Here is a 24,134-nt window from a genome sequence, read left to right as displayed (position 1 = left end):
ATCAACAGGTTCCATATGCTTCTGCCTGGACCACATCTATCTTCACTTCACTCCCATCTGTCTTCACTTCTACATAACTTTCCTGCTACAGCCAGCTTCATGGTCTTCAAAACAGTTTTCATCATATTACTGTGTTCAAACAAACCTTTAGTGGCTCCTGGCTGTTCAATGACCAAAATCCAGAGTCCTTGCTATGGATCCAAACCACCATGTCTACACTTCTGCCTTACCCTCACTGACACACTTTTACTCCAGGTTCTTCAAGCTGCTGGCAATGGCTTATTAAGAAGGCCCTATGGGATGTCCCTGGTGGTCCAGTGGCTAACCCTTTGAACTCCCAATGCAGGGGGCGTGGGTTCAATCCTTGGTCAGGGAACTAGATCCTATATGTCACAACTAAGGCCCAGCATAGCCAAGTAAACACATATTTTAAAAAAGGGGGGGTATCAACATTTAAAAAAAGGAGGTCCTAAAAATCAATTAAGCTTATTGTGATCAGTATTTTTAATGAGGTGTACAGAAAAATGGCAAATATGTATTAATATTTGGCTTCATCCCCTGGGAAAGGGAATGGTTACCCACTCCAGTATTCTTGCCTGAGAAATTCCATGGACAGAGCAGCCTGGCAGGCTACAGTCCATGGGGTCACAGAGTCGGACACAACAGAGTGACTAACACTTTCACTTTTTCCTTAAAGCAGGCTCTGTGCTAAATCCTTTACATTAGACTCACAGATGAGGACACTAGGACACCATGAGTTTAAATAAGTTGCCTAAGGTGGTTAAGCCAAACTTGACACTGGGCAACCTGGGGGCAGAGGTCATATCCCTAACCAGCATCTAGTACAGCCTCCTCTGCTATAGAACTATATGGAATAGAAGAGAAAATCCAGGTGCACTGCTTTCATAAGGGTAACTGTTTTATGAAGATCTGTTGCAGATGAATGTAAATATATATATACACAAGAATCACAGAAAATGTGTGCCCCCTTGAGTGCACAGTGTAAGAGTGTCTTATTGGCACTTGAGGTCAAAATGTGTAAAACCTACTCTTCCAGCCAGACTGAAGGACCCTCCAGTGGTTCCCTCACACTTCTCTGCCCCCATGCCTTTACCCACTCTGATCCCAGCACTTGAAATGTCTTTCTTTATCTTCTTCCACCTACACATCTTCAATCCAAATATTGTCTCCTCCACAAAGCTCTTCTTAGTTCTTCTCTCCATCCTGTCTTCTAAAGTAAAACTTTCTCAAGGACTTGTGTATAGTAATTTCGTGCTTTCTGATTGAGCCTCATCCTCCCAGAAGTTTTCACTCTTACTCCCCGTCAATTTGATAGTTTTCTTGATCTTCAACTTCTTTCTGTGTCAGTTCAAGACAGTGGCAAGTGTGGTCCCCAGACCTACAGCTTCAGCACAACCTGGGAACTTGTTAGAGATGCACATTCTCAGGTACCACCCATCACCTACTGAATCACAGATTCTGAGGGTGAACAACAGGAATGTGTGCTACAACAAGTCCTCCAGATAACTCTGCTGTTTGCTCAAATGTGAGAACCATTGGCTTAAGAAAAAAGTCATTCTTATTCAATATCAGAGAAGAGTTTCCTCCATGAATCTGGGCCAGCTGATGCAATGTGATGTTGATGAGGACAAGGTCATGGAATCAACCTCATGGATGCAGGTTGGCAATATTTCTCACTTAAATGCTGACCTCTAATTTAAGCCTTTGTGCAATTGTAGGCTATTTAGTCCTGAGAGAAACAATGGATGCTTCAGTGCTCATCTGTCCCCTGCTCAAGGCTAACTTGCAGCTCTAAATGATTACTGCATAGCCCTGGCTCATTTGAGGAGCCAGGCCTGGGCCATGTGTTATCAGCACTCAGAAGCAGGCAGTAAAAGCAAATCTAGGAATGGACAAGGATATGGTCAGAGGCCAAGAGAACCTGGGCAGAATACCAGTCTATAAGGTAAAAGCATTTTCGGAAGTATAGCCAAGACAGATTGAAAATGATTCCAAAAGACAATGCAAGTCCATGTGGGTTTAGAATGGGAATAAAATTTCATAGGACATCCAGTGAAGTGAAATTCGATCAGTCGTGTCCGATTCTTTGTGACCTCATGGACTGTAGCCCACCAGGCTCCTCTGTCCATGGGATTCTCCAGTCAAGAATACTGGAGTGGATTGCCATGCCCTTCTCAGGACATCCAAGGTGACAAGAATAACAAAGGCGGCTTGGGAGCTAGCTCTTGGATACCAAAGCATTTCTGTGGACATTTTATATTTGGAAACTCAAATGTATATTCTAAGAAGTAAAGAAACAAGATCACACAATGAGGAAGTGGTAGAGCTAGACTGCAAAACCAGCTTTTGCTGCCTCCAGCCTCCCTGCCCTCAGGAAGCTGCCTGGTCTTCTAAGTGCACCCCTCCAATTCTCAATGCCTTTTCCTCTGTGCTCCAGCCATTGTTGTTGTTTAATTGCTAAGTCGTGTCCAACTCTAGCCACCAGCCCACCAGGCTGCTTTGTCCATGGGATTCTCCGGGCAAGAATACTGGAATGGCTTGATGTTTCTTGTCCAGGGGATCTTCCTGACCCAGGGATCAAACCTGAGTTTCCTGAATTGGCAGGCAGATTCTTTATCACTGAGCCACCAGGGAAGCACACAACCCCAAATGCCACCATGTCTGATCCCAGGGCTCTGCCCTTTCTGTTCGTTCTCCTTTAAGTATTCTGCCCCAGAGGTTCCCACAGCTGCCCCCTCCTCATCCTCTCAGTCTCAAATGCTGCTTCCTCAGAAAGGTCTTCTCTGATCACTCAGCCTATCCTCTATCCCTGGATATGTCTCCTGAGGCTGTCAAAATCAATGGCCACAACTGGATAGCTGAAAACAACAGGAATCTATTCTCTCATGGCTCTGGAGGCCAAAGGTCTGAAATCAAAGTGTCAGCAGGACCCTGTCTCTCTAGGGGAAAACCTGGTCCATACCTCTCTCTTGGTTTCTGGTGGTCACTAGCAACCATTGGCATTCCTTGGCTTGTCAATGCATCACTCCAGGCTGTGCCTCCATCATCCCATGGCACTGTCCTCTCTGTGTCTGCGTCCATGTTTTCAGAAGGACACCACTCACTGGATTAGGGACCACCTTGACACACACGAACTCATCTCAATTTGAGTACATCTGCAAAGATCCTATTTCCAAATAATGCCACATTCATAAGTACTGGGGATTAGGACTTCAATATATCTGTTTGTGGGAGACACATATCAACCCACAACAGCCTCAGACACTTCCACCACAGTATCTTATTTTATCACCTTCATAGCACTTATCAGTACATGAGGCTATCCTATTGACTGATAAGCATATTCATTGTTGCCTACTCCTACAGTCAACTAGAAAATTGAGAATCCTTCCAGCCAAGGTGTTTCTATCTTCTTCACAGCTGAATCTCCAGCACCTAGAATGGGACCTGGCATAAAGTGATGTTTATCACGTATTGATGACTGAAATCCCTCTCCCCACTGGGATCTTTAATCACCAGGACACACCTCTGCAACCACAGGGATGAGTGTATGACCTGGGCTGGCCAATCAGAACCATTTTAAGGAGATAAGACTGTGTAAAAGGGGGAAACCATCTTCTTTCTTTGAAGTTACTGGCTGTGCAGATGATGAATGATACTGTGGGGTTGCCAGGTAAAGAACAGAATAACTAATACATGTTTTAGTATAAGTGTAAACCAAATGGGCTTCCCAGGTGGCACTAGTGGTAAAGTACCTGCCTGCCAATGCAGAAGACATACGAGATGCAGGTTCAGTTCCTGGGTTGGGAAGATCCCCTGGAGGAGGGCATGGCAACCCAGTCCAATATTCTTCTTTGGAGAGTCCCATGGACAGAGGAGCCCTGTGGGCTACAGTCCACAGAGTCACAAAGAGCTGGATACCACTGAAGTGACTGAGTATGCATGGATGCATATCTCAGATATTGCATGGGAAATATTTATACTAAAATGTGTACTAGCTGTCTGAGATTCAAGTCTAACTGAGCCTTCTATATTTTTATTTGTAAATCTGGCAATTCTATGATGTCAGCCTCAAACCACCAGCAGCCAGGTTGTCCACCCCATGGAAAAAGCACGCCTGAGAATGAAACTTTTGAAAAGAAAAGAGAGCCAAGATAAAATGACTAATTCCTGGTGATATTTTCCAAATGTCTGCATCCTGTCATGTCTAAATTCTTTCTTTGCCACTAGGACTTTCTGGTAATCTGGCTCAGTAAAATCATCTTTTTTTCTTTGCTTAATTTTTTTGAATTAAGTTTTTGCCACTTGCCAATGAAGGTGTTCTGGTGAATACAAGTTGCCTTCCAATCAGCACCAATTCATAGCTCCATGAACAGTAGAAAGTCCATGATCTCTCCATTTCCCTCCTTGCTTTTCTACCACTTTCTTCATGTATCCCTATTTCATTCTGATGTGATCCTTTGCATTCAGGCCAGACATCTCATCTACACGCCCTGGATCTGCATTATCAAGTCCCACCAAGATGCAGAGCAAGAATTAACAAGATACAAAGCCTCACATGTTGATCACCTTTCAGAGCATAAATTCAATATGTCATATTACGCAAATTAGTAGTGATGAATGAGAGGGACGAAAAAAGGTGAAGAAGACAGAGAACCCCATCCTGTTGCAGCAAAAACTTCAACAGAACCTCAGGAGAGACAGGCCCTAGTGCCTGAGCTGGATGCTGTAGATTTCCTGAGCAACAGGACCCCAGCCTTTCATTCCCTTTTTCAGCTTCACAGCAGAAGTCCTAGAGAAGACCTAGTTGACCATACAAGAGTGACAACAAAGGGAAAGGTCCCCAGAGGGAAGGGAACACCCTAGAAGGCATTACCTGAAGAAGATTTGTGCATTATTTTCATTGTAAAATGTGCCCCTTTGCTTCTGCATAATAGATCTTCTCTTGTTGAAGTGGCAGACAGCTGGGGTCACTACATTTAGTGTTGACAGATCTTGATTTGATAAAGTTTGACTCTTTCATTCCAGAAGAAGAGAAAAAAAGAGGCCAAATACCAATGTGCCAGTCTGACCATCTGAGCAGGAGAGAAGAAAGAAAACTCATGGCCTTATCAAGAGATCATTCAAATGGCCATAGGCAAGGTCATTGACCTCCACTCAAATGAAACAGTCAGGCTTCTGAGTCCAGTATTTGCCAAGCATATACTTCATAAAGACACTGCTTATTTATCCACCAAATATTTATTAAGCATAAAGAATATACAAACATTGTGCTATGCACTTGGGAAACAATAGTGAGCAAATGTGTATGTGGTCTCTTCACCCTGGCTTCTCTAGGTGGGAAGATGAACATTGATTGAATAAATACTCAAGTAAATGAAAACATTATTGAGCTAAATTCTTCCAAAGAGAGAAACATGTAATATGAGAACAAATAAAGAGAGATTCAACAGACTTTATTCAATATTCAACAAATATTTGTTGAACCCCTGCTGTGTGCCAGACACTTATGGGTAAGTAACAACCACACTCTATTCATCCAGGGACTGGATGTGTTTATTAACTGGAGTTATTTACCACCCCACCCCACCACCAAACTCCCAGTGTGGAAGCTCATCTTGGTCCCAGCTTGTACAATGAATATTCTTTCCATTCGTCGCCCACTTCCTGGTTATCTTTAGCCCAGAATAGACACTTGTCATACCTATTAGTTTAAGCCTGCAGAAGTTCAGGGTCTGCAATCAGTCACTCTGGGCTCTCAGGGAAGCAGGGCACAGGCAAATGAGTTCCTGAATCTGAATGGAGCAGGCTGTTATTTTGTTTTTGGCCTCCGCCTGAGACAGAGTAGAATTGAGAGAATTATAGAGTAGCGTTAATGTAGTACCCAACTGGTTAGCATTCAGAGCGCTACCCTTTGCTAATGATTCATGAGGTGGGAAGTTTGGGATTTTAACTGTTACATATGGACCTTTGCAGTGTTTTGTTTTGTTTAATATTCCTGACTGCCCATGGCTTCTCTCCAAGTGATGGGCCCTGTGATAGCTTGACTTCAGACCTACCCACCACAGCCAGCTGAGGAAAATCCAGCAGTGGTTTCCTTGCCATGAAATTGCCCTTGCTCTTCCTATAGTTTGGCTGTTTGCCCAGATTCAAAATTCTCAAAAATTCTGCAAACTTAGAAAGCATCTTCCAGCAGTTCTGGATCACAGCAGTTCATGTGTTCATCAAGTCTTTTGAGGGTAAAAGCAACACACTCCAAATGAACTTAAGCAGCAAAAACAAAAAGTGGAGAGGGACATGCCTGGTGGTCCAGTGGTGAAGACTCTGTGCTCCCAATACAGTGGGCTCAGGTTCGATCCCTGGCTGGGGAACTAGATCCAACATGCCACAACTAAGATCTGGCACAGCTAATAAATACATAAAAATAAATATTAAAAAAAAAAAAGAAAGGGGGAGAGGTAGGAGGATGTATCTGGAGGACACACATGTGACTTATAGAACCCAAGGGAGTAGAATGTCACCAGTCCCTACAAGGGTCTGGAACCAGGAATTGGGAAGGCCCCAGGGAACAAGATGATCACAAGTCAATTTCCTCAGTGTCCCCAAGGTCTCTCATCTTCGCTGGCCTCTATGTTACCAGAGTCATTCATCTTGTGCAGAACAGCTCCCTTCACTCTGTGCCCAGATGGAAGGATGAGTAGTCTACAGTTTCTGCATTTCTACATCCTTACTTTCTGCCACACTAGAGGTTAACTAACTGTTGTTTGCCTCTGAAGTTGTAAAATTCAGCCATGTACTCACTTAACTGCACTTATGACAGGTGACTCAGTGGTAAAGAGTCCACCTGCCAGTGCAGGAGAGGAAGGAGATGCAGGTATAATTCCTAGGTTGGGAAGATCCCCTGGAGGAGGAAATGGCAACTCACTCCTGTATTCTTGCCTGGAAAAGCCTATGGACAGAGGAGCCTAGTGGGCTACAGTCCATGGGGTCCCAAAGAGTCAGACACAACTAGCATGCATGCACGTATTATGAAGCACCTGCCAGAACACTGTTCTAAGCACTCTACAAATATTTACAGGTTGAGGTGAGCCCTTCAAAATTATTATTGTGAGGGTGTGATAAGTGCCATCCCCTCCCACATGGTGTATGGAATAATTTGAGAGACAAGAATATCAAGCCAAGTGAAACTGAAAGTCACTCAGTTGGGTCCAACTCTTTGCGACCCCATGGACTATACAATCCATGGAATTCTCCAGGCCAGGATACTGGAGTAGATAGCCTTTCCCTTCTCCAGGGGATCTTCCCAACCCAGGGATCAAACCCAGGTCTCTTGCATTACAGGTGGATTCTTTACCAGCTGACACACGAGGGAAGCCCAAGAATACTGGAGTGGGTAGCCTATCTCTTCTCCAGCAGATCTTTCTGACCCAGGAATCAAACTAGGGTCTCCTGCATTGCAGGTGGATTCTTTACCAACTGAGCTATGAGGGAAGCCCCATAGTAGTAGTATGTTTTTATTATTATCAAACCAAGTAGGATTGTTTTTATTATTAAGACTAGGTTGGATTATGTGAGTTCTATTTGTACATTTTCTAAAACTGCACCCCAGTTTAAGACATAACCTCAGTGGCAACCCACTCCAGTATTCTTGCCTGGAGAAACCTATGGACAGAGAAGGCTGGTGGGCTACAGTCCATGGGGTAGCAAGGAGTCAGATACGACTGAGTGACTAACACTCTCAGACACAGGCAAACCTGCCAGCCTAGGCCTAAAGCCCTAAGCAGAGATGAGAGCCACTGCCTGGAGGAACAGCTTAGAACTCATATACCCTAAGGGCAGCTCATCCCACGGAAGAACTAGGAAGAGCTGAGATGAATGTGACCCGTTTACTTTTTCTAAATTTACCAGATAGATAAATCATTTTTGCTCCCCTCCAGCACAGCGTCTGAAGAGGCAGAGAGAGCTCAGGAATAGCAGAAGTATTTTGCTACATGGAAAAAAACAATAAGAATAGAAAAAGCACTGTCCATCCTCAAATAATCATGTGTAACATTCTTTGTCATTATCGTATAAGGTTTTAAACCTCTCATTGAAAAGCCTGATTTTCTTTATTTTTAAACTGTGTGGGCATGTTTTACTGCTGATGTTTTGGAAATCTGGGGGCTTTGTATGTTCAAAGTGGTTGTCTTTATAACTGTGTGTGATACTTAACTCTCTAGCCTTCAGCTGATGTCTGTCAACTCCCTAATATGAACTATGACAACAGTATATTTTCTCTTCCTCACATATCTTCTTTCTTTTTGTTAGTACCCAATTTTCATTGCTTCTTTTTTTTAAATTGAAGTATGTTGACTTAACAATGTTTTGTTAGCTTCAGGTATACAGCAAAGTGATTCAGTTATACGTATTTGTATATTTTTTTGGATTATTTTTCATTATAGGTTAAAAGTTATGATAAACCTAGACAGCATATTAAAAAGCAGAGACATCACTTTACTGACAAAGATCTGTATAATCAAAGCTATGGTTTTCCAGTAGTCATGTACAGATGTGAGAGTTGGACCATAAAGAAGGCTAAGTGGTGAAGAACTGGTGTTTTCAAACTGTGGTGCTGGAGAAGACTCTTGAGAGTAGCTTGGACAGCAAGGAGCTCAAATCAGTCAATCCTGAAGGAAATCAACCCTGAATATTCTTTGGAAGGACTGATGCTGAAACTGAAGTTTCAATATTTTGGCCACCTGATGTGAAGAGCTGACTCACTGGAAAAGACTCTGATGCTGGGAAAGGTTGAGGGCAGGAAGAGAAGGGGACAACAGAGGATGAGATACTTGGATGGTATTACTGACTCAATGGATATGAGTTTGAGCAAACTCTGGGAGACAATCAAGGACAGGGAAGCCTGGCATGCTGCAGTCTGTAGGTCTGCAAAGAGTCAGACATGATTTAGCAACTGCACAACAACAACAAAGTACTGAATATAGTTCCCTGTGCTATATATAGTAGGGTCTTTAATCTATTTTATATATATTAGTATGTATCTGGTATCTATTAATCCCAAACTCCCAATTTATTCCTCACCCTGCTTACCCTTTAGTCAGTGTAAATTTGTTTTCTATGTCTGTGAGTCTGTTTCTATTTCATAAACAAGTTTATTTGTATCCTTTTTTTTGGAATCCATATATAAATGATATTATACAGTGTTTGTCTTTCTCTGTCTTACTTAGTGTGATAATCTCTAGGTCCATCCATGTTGCTTCAAATGGCATTATTTAATTCTTTTTTATGGCTGAATAATATTCCATTATATACATGTACTATATTTTCTTTATCCATTCATCTGTCGATGGACATTTAGGTTGCTCTAGTTGATTCTGATATTTTTAAATATACTTCTACTACATGATTTATCAGCTTTGTGTTGTTGTGTTGTGTTAGTCACTCAGCCATGACCAACTCTTGCAACCCCATGGACTATATATAGCCCACCAGACTCCTTTCTCCATGGAGTTCTCCAGGCAAGAATACTAAAGTGGGTTGCCATTCCCTTCTCTACGGGGTCTTCCTGACCCAGGGATTGAACTCAGGTCTCCTGCATTACAGGTGGATTCTTTACCAGCTGAGCAGGTAAAGAGAAGCCCCTTCACCCTTACACATCCAGATAAACGTCTTTTTATCCTTCAAAGCACAGTGGACTGTTTTGCCTACCCTGCCTCACCTGCAGATTGCTTCTTGGGTTTGTGGTTTGTCTGTGTGAATTTCCCATTCAGTCCTCTCTTCTCTGCTTCTCCATCAGGTCAAACTGGGTCCAGGGAAACTACTGCCATAAATTTATATACCAGTCCCTGGTGTTCTAATAAAGGCTCACTGGATTTGCCTTCTGGATGTACCATGGACTTTGGAGAATGTGTTTGACCATTTTCTCCTGAGGATCTGTAGCGTGAACGTACTTTCTCTTTACTTTCCCTCCCTTCATTTGATCTTCACTCTATCGGCAGCTCCTCTCTATAAATTGTGGTTCAGATTGCAGATGTCTCCTGGCATCACTAGAGATGGAGATTTCGTTTCTTCACACATAATCTTTGTTGCTTTGAGGGTGAACTCCAAGAGGAGAAAGAAAAAACAATCTCTCTACCATATGAAAGTGGAAATCACAAGGTATGTGATTAGTAACTTGCTTTTCAGAAGATAAATCTTGACTACAGTAGTTAGGTTGAATTGGAAGTAGAAAACAAAAGGGCAGATTTACACCACTTGATAATGGAAGATGGTCCAAAGAGAGGTGTCCAGGAGGCTATTGGAAGTTAGAGCCCAAAGAGGTTACTAAAGGATTCAGCAAGACAGAACCTTAAGTGATGCATTCACTCCAGCGAGCCAGTCAGGGCTCAGCTGTAGATAACAAAGCTATGTTTTTTAAATTTTTTAAAAGATATTTAAGGGAATCAAATCAATGCAAGACCTGCAGAAGCAAGTTCTAGGTAGGGAATTGACCAGGCATGACTCTAGAAGAGCACCCCAGAATTGACTCGTTAAGGGAACTCTGCAACAAAAAGGCTATTAGGGAATCAGAAAGCCAGTGTTCTAGCTATTGCTTCCACCATCCAGGCCCAGTGCCACAAATGTTGGATCCAGGAACAACGCACCTTAAGAATCATGTGAGTATACATTCAGTCCAGCTGAGTCGCTCAGTCGTGTCCGACTCTTTGCGAGTATACATTACCATATGTAAAATAGATAGCCAGTGGGAATTTGCTGTTTGACACAAGGAACCCAAACCCAGTGCTCTGTGACAACCTAGAGTACTGGGATGGGGAGGGAGGTTCAAGAGGGAGGAGACATGTGTATACCTGTGGTTGATTCATGTTGATATATGGCAGAAACCATCACAATATTGTAAAGCAATTATCCTCCAATTAATAAAATAAAATTTAAAAAAAGAATCACGTGGGGTTTGGGAAGCCACCACAGCATGATAACCCCTCTTGAGCCAGAGTGGTCCGGACACTGGCAACATAACACTTCATGTGTTGTCCCCTCCCACTCACCTCAGTTCTGAATCCAAGTCTCACATGTGTCTGATTGGCAGGATTTTTACATCAAAAACTACACTTTCAATGGAGTGTGTTATTTTTAGATTCCCAACCTGTCTAGTTTAGAAAAGCATATAAGAAGAACATTGGAGCAGATGATGAGCAAAAATACCCAACTTTGGTCCAACTTTCTCCTGCCTCCTCTTGAGCTCAGTTTATTGATGCATTGGCTGTTATTAGTGCAGATTCCCTCAAACTCCAGTCCTCTCCCACAAATACCTCTCTTACCAAATATCACATACTATCATATTTGCTTATCACAACAGCCCTAGGTATTATTAAGCTCCATTTTATAGAGAAAGACACTGAGACCCATAAAAGGTGAAGTCATGTGCCTAAAGTCACCCAGATGGTAAATGATGGATTTGGGACTTAGCCTCACGATCTAACTGCAGTAGGAAATGGCTACCCACTCCAGTATTCTTGCCTGGAAAATTCTACGGGATCACAAAGAGTCAAACATGACTGAGTGACTGAGAACATGCATACCTCACAATCTAAGGGCTTCCCAGATGGCACAATGGTAAAGAATGCACCTGCAATGCAGGAGACGCTTGTTTGATCCCTGGGTAGGGAAGATTCCCTGGAGGGGGAAATGGCAACTTGCTCCAGGATTCTTGTCTGGAGAATCACCATGGACAGAGGAGCCTGGAGGGCTACGGTCCAAGGGGTTTCATAGAGTCAGACGTGACTGACCATGTGCACTCCCAGCCTAACTCTGAATCCCAATTTCTTCTGCCTTTTAAATTTATTGAACTTCTTCAACTATGTTTCCTTCTAAACTGAGAAGGGCTTTGGCCTATTCTGAGAAAGTAAAGTTGGTTTCTTAATCCCTATTTTCAGAAGCCTGGTTCCTCTGTACCCCTCACCACTGCATGTCCAGATGGTTAATGTTGTTGCCAGCCTGGCTGAGGATACACATAACATCCCCCTATTCTTAAGGGGCTGCCACCTTACCGGCTGCTTCATTTTGCCTGTGTGAATCATCAATCAAGTTTCCTCCCATTGGCCAAAGTTACTGATGGGCCCTTGCTTCTGAATATCTAAAAGGAAAACTCTGGGCTCTCTGATCCACAGGATTGTTCAGCCTATAAAAGGACTGGAGCCCTCACTTGTCCCTATTTCCCCTGATAACCATCATTTGCCTCCACAAATCTGGCTGAGTTATTCTTGGGCATGCCCCTGCTTTCATGCCTTTGTTGATAACTATCCTCTTTGCCTGGACTTTCCTTCTTATTCCCAATGCCTGGGAACCCATATCTTCACTCATCTTACATGATTTATCTCCATCAACCCCTTGTCCACAATTCTAGACTCCTGCATAGATTTCTCCAAAATCTCCACTCCCAAATCTGAGTTCTTGCCACTGCAGACAGTTCTCTGCACCGGACATAGAAATGTGGTAACCTATAAGCACAGTTGTCTTCAAAGTAGATCTAGAGGTTCAGTCGAAAGGATGACCTACTTCTCTTTTCTTCAGCACCTCAGACCCCCTCTTAGTTCAGGGACTGTTGGCTCTGGCACTGGCCTCACCCCTCAGCAGCTGGGAACAGTGGGAGCTCAGGTTTTCGGAGAGCCAGCCTGACTTTGAACACAGCAGGGGAAAGTCAGACTCACCCTCTCCTACTGGTTGTGATTTCAACAGCATGCAGGCTGTCTGTGCTTTCACAGAAGCTTGGGGCCTATGATCTGGAGGCACTGGTTCTAATACCTGATCTCTGGTTAGTGTTCAATGACCTTGGACAGGACACATAGTCTCTAAGACAACTCAGTATTCTAATCTGTAAAACAGGAGCAACAATAGCTAAATTCCAGGGGTGATATAGGCATTTAAATGAGATAATGCATGTGTTCACCTATAGTGGTTGCTCTGCATTCTTTGGTCTCCTCTGCATTGACCCCTTCATTCCTCCTCTTCATGGATCAGTCAGGATAGACACATGGAGGACATAACACTAAGACAGAAGGACAGATTGCAGTAATGCACCTGCAAGCCAAGGAATGTCAGAGTGTTGGCAAAGGGCAGAATCTAGAAAGAGACAAGGAAGGAGCCTCCCTTAGAGTCTACAGAAAAAAGAGATGGCCCTGCCAATACCTGGATTTTGGAAACATGAGACAATTCATTTTGTTTTCTAAGCCACTCCATCTGTGGTACCTTGTTATGGCAACCAGAAGAAAATACAATTGGTTAACGTTATTATGTGGCTAAAAGGCTTCTTGAAGACAGGAAGGATTTCATGCCTTTCAGACATCCTCTTTGGGTTTCTGGGGGCCTTTGGGAGCCTACAGAAAGGGCAGTCTGGTTTGCAGAATCACAGGAGATTTTATTGAATTCATCCTTTTCATGACATCATGGAAACAAAACCACGAATTATCTCCAGGCTCGTTTACTAGGTGAATTTTAACTGAGGCTTATATAAGGCACACACACAAACAAGCACCCTGCTCCTTTTCTAATGCCTCCTAGCTCTCATACAGTTTCAATCTAACTTCCATCACCATAATAAGTCATATCCCAGGACAAGCGGCAGGAATGTCATCTAGAGAGACAAGGAGAACCAGCCAGGCAGTGAAGCCTCTGTCCTCATCTCAGAAGACTTGTCATTACCAGTTAGGTCACAGCCTAACTGGTTCACTTTCTGCATTTGATGTTCTTCCCTGTGAGCTCTGAAAGGGCTCCATATGGAATCAGACTTCAGACAAAATCTTGACACCAGGTATATGACTTCAAAACTTCCTCCATGTACTCTTCCACCCAACTTCTTCCTGCTGATCACATCAACTGGAAGGTATGTATCTTAGTGGATGGATGCATACCCATAGTGGATATAGTTGGTTGCCCACTCAGCATCCATTTGTCCATTTCTCCCTCTTCCTCATCCACAAGCCATGGGCCTCAGGAAACCCATCCCCACTCCCTGAGTTCAGGAATAGATCCTGATTGGTCTAAACATAGTCTTTTTTTCCTAGCCAGGGGTTGGTGCAGGACTGAATGGTATCCAATTCAGAACCATAATATGAGCGGGATTCTGCAGGTGGGCTAGTGAGAAAAATGTCCTCACCCAACCAAAGAATGGCAGAGGGAGGCAGGAAAGGTCAAAGAAGACAAAGAGGAGAGAGAGATGCAATCTTTTTTCTTTTATGGACATTATTGGGTCTGGATATAACACCTCCACCCTAAGGATGAAGACAGCATGCAGAATAGCAGAGGAGAGATTTAGAAAGAAACTGGATTGTTGATAAAAAATGCTGAGCTGCTAAACCAACCAATTTGGAAGCCTCACATGCTTTGGGGTTTTTTTTTTCCTATTGTATGAACTTACTATACTTACTTTATTATTTAAGCCAGTTTGAGTCTGTGTCTGATATCAGCAAAATAAAAGCATGTCAACAAATAAAAAATACCTTTTTAAAGCAAAATTACCATATTGAAAGTAAAATTTACCTTGCTTTTTCACTTACCAAGAGAATTTTCTTATGTTGGTAGATAAACTTTATAAATTTAATTTATAGAGAGATTATTTTTACATCACAATTTACTTAACTATTTTGGGCTAATTAGGTTTAATATCATTTTCACTATTATAAACAACACTGAAATCAACATCTACAAACAATTCTTTTTAGTTTCCTAAACTAGATCAGAGAGGTAAAATTTCTGGTTCAAAAAAAAAAACTTTTTGAAGGTTTCTGATATTGCCAAATTGCTTTCTAGAAAGACTAAATCCATTTAAACTTCCATTAGCATGATATAAGAGAACCTATCTCACCACAATGTAAATCAAAGGCATTTTATTAAGATAAAAGGATAGCATTCTCATCTTAATTGAAATGTTTGATTACTAGTGATGCAATATTTTCCTCTGTTTACTGGCCACATATATTTTTCTTCAACAAATTGCCCATTCATGTTCTTACTAATTTTTAAATTGAGGTTTCATATTTCCCTGCAGACTTGTAAAAGCTCTAGGACTAATATGTGCAATAAACTTTCAATTCATAATTTACTTTAATCTTCAAAATAATTTTGTTAGGTGGTTGTTGTTTAGTCACTCAGTCATATCTGACTCTTCCATGACCCCATGGACTGTAGCCTGCTGGGCTCCTCTGTCCATAGGATTTTCTAAGCAAGAATACTGGAGTGGATTGCCATTTCCTACTCCAGGGGAATCTTCCCAACCCAGGGAGTGAACCCATGTCTCCTGCATTGCAAGCAGATTCTTAATGGCTGAGTCAACAGGGAAGACCAATTTTGTTAGGCAGGTTTGATTAAACCCATCCTGGGATAGGATGTAGGATCAGAGAAGTTAAATAAATTTGTAGCAGTCGTCAGGGTGTGATTCAAGGCTGAGTACAGGTGCACCCACAATACCAGCTTGACATCTGCCATCTGAAGTGACTCAGCTGTCACCCAGGCTCTGTTCTTTTTCTGGCAGGTGAGACTTTATATCTGGGTAATAGTTTTGCATGAAAAAGAGATATTGGTAAATATACAGGTGTATTTTTCCCACTTGGTATGTTTCCTGTCCTTTTGATATAACCTCAGCTCCCTGGGAGTGACAGATTTCCCACCATTGGAATGCCCCTCAATGTGGCAACTGTAGCGATAAACACAAATGTTTCTAATGCGTGAAATATGGCCAGCAATTGCCTTCACCACCTGCTTCTTGCTTGTTAGCAATCGCAGGGACAACTGCATCCCATGCTCAAACTGACAGATGATACACTGGTCGTGGGACACTTTGAGCTCCCACTTTGGTAGAAATCATAAAAGTAATCCAAAGAAACTGGTGGGAAGGGGGTGGGTAACATACCTGGGTTAGGAACCATAGAGCACCGGTATTGAAACCGCATATAAGAATCACCAGAGAGATTTTTAAAACCATCACACTTCAGGTCATACTTAATACCAACTAAATCAAAATCTCGGGTGGGTGGGATTGAGACGTCGGTGTTTTTTTACAACCTCTCAGGTGATTCTAACATGCAGTCGAGTTTGAGCACTAATGCTGTAGAATCACACCTCTGATTTTCTGTCTTGCAAAGGACACCTTGCCCTCAGAGATGCAGGAAGGTTCCAGGAGAGAGAGAAGAAAGGTAGGGCTCAGGAAGAGCTTGGAGACATGGCAGGAGCAGGCAGACCATGCTGAGATGGCTTCTACACTGCCTGCCTCAACTCCAGGGTGTTCTTTGATTTAAAAGTAAGGTACCTCCACTGGCTTAGGTGACTGATGTTGAGATAGTTCTTTGAGTAAACTCATATACTGAAAAAATCAGCTCATTGTCTGGAGAAAAGGGCACGGGTAAAATACTGAGGTGGGTCCTTGGCTTAGAAACCAAGTCACTGTTAGGAGATGGAGTTTATGTTCTTTTAAAAAAGAAATTTCTCTTAAGCTCATGAAAGATACAAGCATGAGGTGAAAGGACCCAGGGACCCTCTTAATGAGCATGATGATGCTATAAGCACTTCCCAAATTCTGAACTCTGGTCACATCCTTCTGAGGGAGAAGATTTTCTAGAGGCTGGGGACTCATAAAACGATATCCCCTACTTCTGCCAGGAAACAAACCAGAATACAAAGAGCAAACATGCTGAAGGATCTCCTCCTGCCTCTAAGCACAGCGAACTCCCATTTTGTCCTTTTCTCCTTTGGTTCTTCTTTCCACCACCTCCACTACGGTGGAACTAAATTAGGTTTCTCCTGAACCTAATTAAATGGTGATTATTTATGCACAAGCATTCTTCAACATTTCTACTATCCTGAAAAATCTTTCTCCCCCATGATTACAATCTAAACTACAGCTTTATCTCCCCTTATGATATGTGTCTTCTACTCTCCCTCACCATTGTTAGTAAAAAATCCTCAGATGTGGAGCAGGAGCTATCATTCCTACTTTACAGATGAAGAAGTCAAGAGAATTCCTAGGGTCCAAATCTACTCAGTGGAAAAGCTGAGAGACAATAAGACTCAGGTGTGGCCAGTGAGAAAGACTAGCCCAAACACAACCAGAAAGCAGACAGATGCTCACAGATTCAAACAAAAAGAAAGACACTGATTCTGGTGGAGGCAAAGACGTAGAAACATAAGAGAGATTCAAAGTCAGGAACAGAAGAGCTTTTCTTCCACTGGAGACAGGTCTTAGCAGAAAAACTTATTAGTAGGTTCTGCTGCTAGGTGTTGGGTCATTTCCCCTGCTCAGGTTCCCCCTGTGCAACTGGGAGTAGAACAGTGATGACAAATGAGTTTTATTTCGTGTGCCAACTCCAATCAATCAGTAGTCACTTACACACTATATTGACAAGGCTTTGAGGCCACACCTGGGCTCATAGAAAAAGACTGCAATGATGGATTAGCAATGTCTGCCATGGACGTGGGTGATGAGAATTACAGCACACATGCCAAGTGTTCTCCAGCTCTGAAGTGGATTGTTTCTAAATTCTAACTTTGGCTTGAACATTCTATGATTCGATGCAACCATGGCAAAAATGCAAAGTCTTTTCACTAGACCACTGTTTTCTTCTAAAATTGTAACTATTAACTGCCATCATTGGGTCCGAGGAAAAAAATAGGATAGAAGGAATATTTAAAGAGGGAACACTTGTGGGTTTTCTTTTCTCCCAGAGTTTCTAGAAATATGAACATTTTAGAGTGCTAGAGGCTGCTTTTTGCATCCCTTGGAGAGATGGAAAAAGGGAGACAGCTGGAAAAATTTAGGGCACTTCTAAATTATTTAAGACCCTTTGCTTTACTTGTACTTTCCAAAAGAACACAGGCACCAAGGTTTCAGCCCCATGCACCCTGCTCACTCAATAAGAAATATGGAAGCTTAGGCTGTGAAAATGAAATAACCACAGCATGTGCTCAGAAACATCTGAAAGCTGGAGTTTAGTGATTTGTGTTTTACAGTATAGGTGATTAGTACTCCAGGAACTGAAATCTGTGAAGGGATGGGGTGGTTGGCAAGGAGTTCAGACCCATGGTGTTCAGAGGGTGGTGATCTTGGGAAACAGAACTGTCTAGCTTGGGGTCTAATACAAGGCTGCCACTGAGGGCCTAGCCCTCCTAATGACCTTACAGCACAGGCAGTCTGTTATGAGATGCTCTGGACTTGGGAGTCTAGAAATCGATTTTAGATCCTGAATATTTCAGACATCTGTTTATTTCTTTCTGACTCTCCCACTAATTCTCTAGATATGTCCTCATCAACTTTCACTCAGATTCCTCCTAAGGTCTTTTATCTCTTCTCCTGACCTGTTGGTCCATTCTCAACATTGTAGCCAGATTGATCTCTTCAAAATTTATACTTGACCACACTACTCCTGCTTGCTGCTGCTGCTGCTGCTAAGTCGCTGCTAAGTCGCTTCAGTCATGTCCAACTCTGTGCGACCCCACGGACTGCAGCTCACCAGACTCCCCTGTCCCTGGGATCCTCCAGGCAAGAACACTGGAGTGGGTTGCCATTTCCTTCTCCAACGCATGAAAGTGAAAAGTGAAAGTGAAGTTGCTCAGTCGTGTCCGACTCTTCGCGACCCCATGGACGGCAGCCTACCAGGCTCCTCCGGCCATGGGATTCTCCAGGCAGGAGTACTGGAGCGGGGTGCCGTTGCCTTCTCCATGTTGTGCTCTGTTCTACCTTTAATCCTTCATCGGGAGTGGCTGATCCATAGCTGTCTGACTGGCTAATTCTTTAGCCTCCCCCCACCCTGCCCCAACTCTGCATATCATGACATTTATCATATTTTGCTATAATAAATATACTGTTTCTCTTCTCTTCCAGACAGGAGCACCTTGAGGATAAGAACAACATCCTACTCATCTCTAAACTTTTGCCATCTGAAAATGTGCCAGGCAGCATATAAATTTGTGTTGAAAACAATGAATGAAAAATATAAAGTACCTACCTTTTACAAGAATCACTCCTGTTCTTTAGCAAATTTACCCAAAGAAAGTTACAGTGTGTCTTTAAAAGGATGAAATCAGAATCAACTTGAAATTCAAAATGGGTTTGTATGAATAGTCTACCTACCCCTTTTCTTCCCATTTGACCATCTTCTCAGTGAACCCATACTCAGCTACCTACCTCTTCCTGATCATGTGGAATTATTGTTCCTTTTCATGGTTTCCTTAACATCTAATTTCAGATCTTCAACACAAAGTAAATTTTATATATCAATAGAAATATCAGTCTCCCCAGAAAGAATATGAGCTCCTTGAAGGCAGGAATTGTGGTTGATTTGTCTTTGGAATAAAAATTCACGGTATAGATAGTAACCATTTAATAATTTTTAGGGCAAAAAGTAAATAATTTATTATTATAATACCTTGTATTGATTGAGTACTTAACTCTCACAGCAACTCTATGAGCTGGATACTATTGTTATACCTATTTTGCAGATGAATCAATTGAATCTTCTAAATGGTAGGTGATTTGTCCAAGGTTACATTACCCCCAAGTAGCTGAGCCAAAACTTGAAGTTAGATCTGCCACACAATGAAGTGCCTCAGTGAATGGATGGGTTGATGGATAGATGAATGGATGGGTGGGTGGATGGGTGGATGGATGGATGGATTGATGAGTGGATGGATGGATGTGTGGATGGGTGGATGGATGACAAGCAAACTACTTGGATTCTAAAATCAAAGGGAAACGTTAGACATTCTTCACCACCACTACTACCACCACCCCCTGCTCCACTGTCTTGAGAAGACTAATAGCTCCAGCACTCACTGAAAATGATGATTTTGTAACTAGCAGGATCCACTGGACCCTTCCCAGCACAGATTCCCCTCCCCACATCCTCTGCCTGCCTCTTGTCTTTGAGAAAAACTTTAGCCTCATAGGCCTTCCCCAAGTCCTGAAGAATAAATTTAACCAGAGAAGTAAGAAAATGCAGAAAGGAAAATAGTCAAGCAAGATAAAATAATAATGACAATAAAATAATAAATAATAAATTGAATAAGAATAATAGTTTAGCCATTATACAAAGTCAAGGACCTATAGTTCCTCCTCAAGTGCTTATGCTCAGTTGCTAAGTTGTGTCTCTTTGAGACCCCATGGGCTGAAGCCCACCAGGTTCCTCTGTTCATGGGGTTCTCCAGGCAAGAATACTGGAGTGGGTTGCCATTTCTTTCTCCAGGGAATCTTCCCAAACCCAGGGATCAAATCTGCATCTCCTGCACTGGCAGGCGGATTCTTTACCACTGAGCCACCAGGGAAGTCCCTCCTCCTCCGGGGCTGTAGATAATATTCTTCGCCATATCCTCTTAACTGTTTTGCAGATACTAAAATCCCTACCAAGTGGAAGAAGTTAACTGTACGCTGTCCACAAGCATGTAGACCTCAAATCAGCTGGAATCAGAAGGTTGATGGTGTTGACTCCAGATTACCTCACCACTAACTAATCAGAAAACTGTACACAAACTGATCACACACCCCAAACACCCCTCCCTCACCTTATCTTTAAAAGCCTTTCCCTGAAAGCCATTCGTGAGTTTGGGTCTTATAAACACTAGCTGCCTAGACTCCTTGCTAGGTGCTCTGAAGTAAACATTTTCCTTCACCACAACCCAGTGATAATAGCTTGACTTTACTGCATGCAGGCAAGTGGACCCAAGTTTGGTTTAGTAGAATTCTTTGTGGGAAGCGGGGAGAAAATCTCGAAGGAGAAGCCTAGTTTGATTCACCAAGAAATGATAATTTCTTAGTACCTGCATCGTATCTGAAAGCTTGTTTTAAGTTATAGGATCTCAGCCTTTGTCTGTATTCATTCTTCTTACTCCTTGAATACTGCTAAACTATTATATGTGTCTGTGTGTTAGAGATGAGTCTCTTCCCTTTTCACAAAACAAATACTGACATTTTATTTTATTCTCTCTAAAAGTGATTCTTAACATTTTCCCACGCCAGAAGGAATTCCCTCTCAGTCTAATTAGGCTCTCTCCTTCCTTAGGTCCCCATCACTCATTTGTTTCCAGCTGAGTGATGCATTACAAGGAGTTTTCTAATTACTTTTGTTTTGTAGGCATCCTCACCTGCAGGTGGCCAATGAATGCTTACCTAAGCCAGACTACTGATCCCTACTGACCATTGACCTAATAATACCTACAATCTGCTCCCCTGATCTCCTCTCACTCTATTAAGAAATCAAGAACAAAGATCCACACCATACAGTATAAAGAATATCACCAAAAAAAGATTTCTTAGAGAAGCACCATACTCAAGATGAAGAAGCAGAGTTTCGCTTTTGAACGTACCTTTCTTAAAGCCTCAAGTTTATCTACCATAAGATTTCTCAATCAGAGCACACTGGTCCAGCAGCGGCTCTCTATGCTCTACCAGATAAAACCTTTAGTTGGTTACTACCAACTGCCATTCTCTTGAATGCATCAGCAGCTCACAGAAATTTTCAATAACTTGAGTGACTTTATAATTAATCATCCCAAATTAGTGCACTTTTGGAAGTCAAAGTGGGCATTATCATGATGACACCAAAGAATAAGTGCAAACTAAGACCATCCCAATCAACAGCCCTATCAATAACTACTTAAGCATCTTTGTATTCTACCCCTTAACCTCTGTCCATGTTTTCCAAGCCTCGTGAGGCTTTGGGATGAAGCTGCCTCAGCTACAACTCAGTTCTTACCATGGCTCTCACCACATGCTTCCACCAAACTCCTCATAGAACACAGGTTTACTTTGTCAGGATTGCTTGTGTCATTGTGTTCCTGTCTAGACAATATGCTAGATGATGGCAGGAATTGGGTCTTGTGTCCCTAGCACTTAGCACAGTTCCTAGTATAGAATCAGTGCCTAATAAATACTTGTTTTGCACATGGACAGTAACTACCATGTAACCTGCTTCACTGGTGACCTAATAAAGACCTTGCGGAGGTGCTCAATTGTGTCCAACTCTTTGCAACCCCATCGACTGTAGCCCACCAGGCTCCTCTGTCCATGGAATTTTCCAGGCAAGAATACTGGAGTGGGTTGTCATTTCTTACTCCAGGGGATCTTCCTGACCCAGGGATTGAATCTATGTCTCTTACGTCTCCTGCATTGGCAGGCAGATTCTTTACCAACTGCACCACCTGGGAAGCCCAATAAAGACTTTAGGATCATGGTAATAAAGATGATGGCAATTCACCCATTCATTCCATTTACTGAGCACATATTACACATGAGCTACCAGACCTTCATTTGAGAGCAAACTAACCCAGGACTATTTGTCATCTCTGTAAATTTATTTCACATTTTCTCCTAAAGTGAATCAGCTGATACCATATGGGTCCTGTGCCTTATAATTCTTAAATTTTCCTTTTCCTTTTGCTGTTCAAAACACTGCGCCTATTTTCTAAAAACTGGGTCAGTAGATTTTGATCCTGACACACCGCAATGGGATAATATGATAGATTAAGCCTAGACAGTCACAATTAATTCCTAAACAGACTTAATTTAATTTCCCTTCTCCAATAAACCCAATTTACCTCAGCGGAGGTGTGACACGTCTGATTAGACACAGCGATGCTGAGAGCAATCGGCCTTACAGAGGAAGGGTTGTGTGCGCAGGGCGATAAGAAATCAAAGCGAAGTGGGATTCCTCCACTGTGTGATTAGCAGTAATTCACCAGAACCTCCAGTTCTGTTGTCCCTCCGCTGCTCTTTAAATGGAGAGATAATTAAGCTGAGAGAGGGTGGGGAGGGGTAGGCAGGGTCAGCCCTCATTTAGCGTTGGAATTACAGGGCAAGGAGAGACTTGTTCAAGGAAATAATTTTATAATTTTTGAATGCTAACTCAGAGTTCTGCTCCCATAGAGTCCTACTGAGGAAGGAATGGGGTCAAGCCCAGTGCTTCAGAGATACTCATTTTCCTCAAGAGCATCTAGAGAAACTGATTTTTAAGTCAATGTGCAAAGTATTTTTTTTAATTGAACAAGCATAACTGTCGATGCTTAGGGCACAGAACTTTTGGGCCTCTCTGTTTGATGTACTCTGGGTGTTGAGGGTAGTAAAATTAATAAGACACACCAGTTTTTTTTTCATTAGTTCTGCAAAACTCGAGAGGTTGAGTATCACAGATTTTGGGTTTCCCCCATCCAGTTGTTATTGTTAATTCCCCTGATGAACTGATAATCACAAGCATTCACTGAAGCATTGATAATTGCTTCAGACATTTGAGGTCTCGTCCTTCATAAGGGCAATTTCATCATCCTACCTCTCACTCCTTTAGTATCCTTCTCAAGACATGGCAAAGACAACTTACTGGGGACTTCCCTGGTAGTCCAGTAGTTAAGAATCTGCCTTGTAGTGCAGAGGACACAGGTTTGATCCCTGGTTGGGTAACTAAGATTCCCTAAGCTCTGGGGCTACAGCTACTGAGCCAACATCCTCTGGAGCCCACCCCACCCCATATAATGCAACGAAGACCCCACACATGCTGCAACTAAGACACAATGCAGCCAAATAAAAATAAATATTTTTTTAAAAGACAACTGAGGGCTTTCCTGGTGGGTCAGTGGTAAAGACTCTCCCAGCCAATACAGGAGACACAGTTTCGATACCTGATCTGGGAGCATCCCACACATCTTAGAGCAACCAACCCCGTGTGCCGCAATTATTGAGTCTGTGCTCTAGAGCCTGGGAGCCACAATTACTGAAGCCCACGCACCCTAGAGCCTGTGCTCCACAAGAGAAGCCGCCGCAATGAGAAGCCTGCACACTGCAACTAGAGAGTAGCTCCCACTCACTGCAACTAGAGAACAGCCCGCACAGCAATAAACACCCAGAACAGCAAAAAATAAATAAATAACATTATAGGTATATAAAACAGACAACTGATTCCGTTTTTAATTCTTGTTCATGCCCTGACAAGCTGTGCAATCTTAGGTAAGCTACCTAACCTCTCTGAGCCTCAGTTTCTTCTCAGCATTAATGGGGATAATATGACCTGCCAAATGGAAATCAAATCAAGTAACTAATAAAAAGCACCACTTAATATGTTCTCCATGGAACATGGTGCCTTTCTTTC

The 24,134-nt window shown here is 42.5% G+C and overlaps 2 long non-coding RNA genes across 2 annotated transcripts in view; one reads left to right on the top strand and one right to left on the bottom strand.

The window, feature by feature from the left end:
- LOC145545953 (uncharacterized) overlaps positions 1–22,004 on the top strand; it is a 31,221-nt gene extending 9,217 nt beyond the window's left edge. Inside the window, exons 2-4 of the long non-coding RNA XR_014082363.1 lie at positions 4,492–5,534; positions 18,887–19,112; positions 21,132–22,004. This is a non-coding gene — a long non-coding RNA (uncharacterized LOC145545953). The remainder of the gene's footprint in view (positions 1–4,491; positions 5,535–18,886; positions 19,113–21,131) is intronic.
- Positions 1–24,134, bottom strand: part of LOC145545951 (uncharacterized) — a 145,714-nt gene that overhangs the window by 90,613 nt on the left and 30,967 nt on the right. The window lies entirely within an intron of this gene.

This window comes from Giraffa tippelskirchi, chromosome 4, assembly GCF_054371585.1.
Source record: "Giraffa tippelskirchi isolate mGirTip1 chromosome 4, T2T-mGirTip1v1.2.pri, whole genome shotgun sequence".
NCBI classification, from domain to species: Eukaryota; Metazoa; Chordata; class Mammalia; order Artiodactyla; family Giraffidae; genus Giraffa; species Giraffa tippelskirchi.
This window is presented reverse-complemented; position numbering and strand designations above follow the sequence as displayed.